Source organism: Pediculus humanus, genomic scaffold (genome assembly GCF_000006295.1).
Source record: "Pediculus humanus corporis 1103172107708 genomic scaffold, whole genome shotgun sequence".
Classification (NCBI taxonomy): domain Eukaryota; kingdom Metazoa; phylum Arthropoda; class Insecta; order Psocodea; family Pediculidae; genus Pediculus; species Pediculus humanus.
Window position 1 is genome coordinate 124,709 of NW_002987312.1, and position 4,302 is coordinate 129,010.

Genomic DNA, 4,302 nt, shown 5'->3' on the forward strand with positions numbered 1-4,302 from the left:
AAAAAAGAAAAGAAAATGGTGGCATAAATTTGTTGCAAATAAACATTTTTTTTAATTTTTCCTTGCGTTTTATTTTGTAAATCATTGAAAAAAAAAAAAAAAAAAAGCGAACGAACAGTTTTGGTAATAGGAACGAGGTTTTCTTTGACGAAAAAGAAAATGTTTTATAAAATTCATAGTAAATTACACAATCGATCATCATCATCATCGTTTTTTTTTTTTTTATTAAATTCTTCTCATAAATATTTATTTATTTATTTTTCTCCAAAATAAATAAATAAATAAAAAAGGAAAAAGGGGAAAATTGAGGAAATTAAAATTATTCGAGGTGATGATGATCGTTTAATAAACAAATTTTTCCCCCCCCCCCCCGAAAAGTGACGATAACGCCGACATTTAATAAAAACGCGGTTGGAAAATTATTAGGTCATAGAGTAATAATAATATGTCGTGATATTAAAAAAAATCGCTTTTCATGGAGAATGAAAAATCGATTGTTTGTTTACTTTTTATTCGAATTCAAATGTTAAGGTTGGTTACTTGCTTGTTTGTTAATTCGAATCGTCGGAAAATTTTCGTTATTTTCTATTAATTATATTGATTGATTTTATTATTATTATTATTATTATTATTATTATTATTAATTTACCGTAACGATAATAAATCGATTTATCGATTTTTTTTTTATAACTTTGGGCATTTTTTTTCTTTTTCTATTTAAGGATATTCGTTTTAATTCGATTATTTAATTTGACCGAATCAACTTTTTATTAATTTTTATATTAGTATTATTATCACGAAAGAATTTTTTTAGAATAATAATAATAATAATGATAATAATAAACGGATTTCTCACGTGAGTTTTATTCGTTTGTTTTAATTTTTTTTTCATTTGTGCTGTTGAACAAACCTATTTTTCCGATACGATATTGTGACGTAGTTGAAGGAAAAACTCGTGTCGATTTACGCAGGGGTGACTCCGGGAGGGGGGAAGTCGTGAAAAACGTCACGGGAAAACCAACGAGTTTTTTTTTTTTTTAATGAAGGGGTGTGACACCGTTCACAGTCTCTCGAAAAGAAGAAGGAAAAGTAACCGGCCGGGTATGAATCAGTCATAATCAAGGAAAGATATATTAAAACAATTCCAACTTGAACATACCTTTATAATTATTACGGTTGATTTGTTGTTAAATACGGTACAAGTAGTAAAAAAAAAAAAAAAAACTAAAACTAAAATGTCAATGTCTACTATACGAGCAAGTAACAAAACGAACGTGAAAATATTTTTTTATACGTGACGTACGTAGGCACACGTGAACACACGCACAAACGCACGCACCGACACGTGAATAATAAAAAAATTTTTCGATTGTGATTTAATTTACGACAAACTATAAATAGTACTCACGTAGTAGTAATAATAGTACTTTCATTGAACGTTGTAAGATGCGTAAGAAATGTGTGTTAGTTGCTGGTTGTTGTTGTTGTTGTTGTTGTTGTTTGTCGTTTGATTCGAAAAAACGTATAATAATAATTGAAATCGATTTAACCGCCCGGAATTTTATTATTATTATTATTATTTTTTTTAATATCCCTTCGAATTTTTTTTTTTTTTTTTTGAATATGAAACATTTTTAACGAATTCCAAAACGTTTTAAAAAAATTATTAAAAGATGGAAGCGAGCGGTTTGTTTTTTTTTTTTTTTTTTTTTGGTACGAAAAGAAAATTTTATAAAATGTTATTTTTTATTACATTAAAAAAAAAATAATAATAATAATAAGTTTATATTATTTGTCGAAAGGGAGTCCGGGGGGCGGGGGTGGTGGGGAAAAGGGGGGTTCACGGTTATGGAAGAATCGCAAAAATATTTTTTTTTTTTTGTGTTAAGAAAGTCAAAATATTTTAAGTTGTTGTTGTTATTGTTGTGGTTGTTGCTGTTGTTGTGGTTGTTGTTGTTGTTGTTTACGTCAATTTCGGTTAACCGCATTTATTAATTTTATTTTTATAAAATTAAAAAAATTTGTCGCCATATTTTTTTTTCTTACTTCCTATTTTTTAAAAAATTATCGAAATGATTTTATTAATCGTTTTCTTTTTGTTTGTCTTCTGCTACTACTACTTCAATCGGGTTTTAAATTCATCGATGATTCATTTAATTAACAAAAAAAAATTTTTTTTAATTGATAAACTATCGATCATAGAACGAATTGGAAAAAGTTTTTAAAAAAAACCGTTAAATTTTTCGAGAATGTTCGTTATTGATTTTTGTAGTAACCGTTTTTTTTTTTTTTTCGATCAGGTCGAATTATGGCAATTGTTCGAATGAATTAATTAATTTTCATTCCCTTCAGTTTGTCGGTTGTTTGTACAAACAAAAATAACAATAATACAAACATTGACGATGATTGATTTAAAAAACATTTTTTTTTCTTTTTTTTTTTAGATAGATTTTCTTTTTTCTAGAACAAAAAAAAACAAAACAGTTAATCTCCCTCACGTTTGTGTGTTTGTTTGTTTGTTTGTATTTGTAAAATGAAAATTAATGTATATTTCACGCGTGAATCAAATAATAATAAAATTTGTAATCCTCGCGACAAAAATGGCGGAATTATTGTTTGTTGTCAATTTTTTTTTTTTTTTTTTACGTCGATTTAAATATATTTTAAGGAGGGGGGGGGAGAAATATTTGTAATGGCGTAAGTTACGAAATAACTTTTATTTATATAGCCGGTAATTAATAACGAGTTATAAATATAAATGATAAAATATTCGTTAAAAAATTATCATTTCACCGCGAGGTCACAAAAGTTCAAATTATTATCATTATTATTATTAGTATTTTGATAAAAAACGAGTTTTCAAAAAAAATTTTTTTTTTTTCGTTTTTGTAAATTTGAATTTAATGAGATTTTTCAGGCTTGTTGTTACTTTTGAATTTAAGGTGGCGGTGATAAGTCAGTCACTAACTCGACGTAAACCGGAAATGACGAAAATAATAAACGCAAAAAAAAAAAAAAAAAAAAAAAATAGAAAAAATCCTTATTCGCGTGATTAGGTCAAAATTTTTTTCTTTTTTTTTTTTGTTTTTTCTCACTTGTCATTATTTTTAATAGAAAGTATTTTTGTTTTATCGTACCTGAATACCTACGTAATACGATTTTATTCGTTTTAGGTTTAATAAAAGCAGTAGGGAGGAATAACGGGAGGACAAACAACGACGCTATCGAAAAGAAATTATTTTTTGGCGCGAAAAATTTTACGCGCGTTCTTTTTCCCCCGTTCGATTGATTTAATCGTCTCGATTAATGATAATTATATATTCTATTTCCACGTTTTAATGCGATTTAATCGAATTAAATATGGAGTTTTTTGTTTTTTTCTAATCGTTTGGGAAAATAATTAATTCGTAATAATTTTTTTTTTTTTTTTTTACCAACGCGATCGAGAAGGCGGTTGTTTTGTTTTTGTTTTCGATTGTTTACTTTCGCGAGTTGTCGCTCGTTTGCAAAAAGCAGGGAATTTTTGAGTTCATCTGTGTCGCAAAACGGTAAATTTATTTTTTGTTTCCCTTTTTCAAGTTATTAAAATCGTTGTTTTTGTTTTTATAAACATATCATGCAAAACACACACACAACATAAAACTTTTTAAAAATAAAAAAAAAATAAAACGATAAGAAAACTATAAAATGAAAATAAGAAAACTTACTCGGTTTTGATAAAAAAATATCTTATTCCTTATGGTTTTAGTTTATGTATATATATTAATTGTCAAATGATGCAAAAATATTATTGTGTCTCTTCCCCTGATGATGTGTTGTTGTCGTATGAATGTCTTGATTCTTGTTGATTGAGACAGACGACGACAGTTGCTCCGCTAATATACCCCCCGCCTCCCACGTTTCTCTCTCTCTCTCTCTTTCTCTTTCTCTCTCTCTCTTTCTCTCTCTCTCTCTGTCGTGGTAAGAAAAAAAAAAAAATCATCATCATTATCATCATCATCATCATCCCCCGAGTTTTTTTCTATTTTTTCTCTTTTCTTTTTTTTTCTTTCCTGGCGACAGTTTTCAGTCTATTTATTATGCATGATCTTTAATCTTACTTTTCCTTTTGTTTGTTTGTTTGTTAAAAGAAAAATGAAAAGATATTTTTAAAATAACTATGTATTTCTTTTTTAAGAATTCTTTCTTTTGAGGGGGGAGGGGAGAGGGAGAGGGTAATTGCTTTTACCAGTGATTTTTTCCTCTCGTTGAAGGTTTCTCTCATTGTGGGGGGGGGGGGATTGTTTAAAAAAAAAAATTATT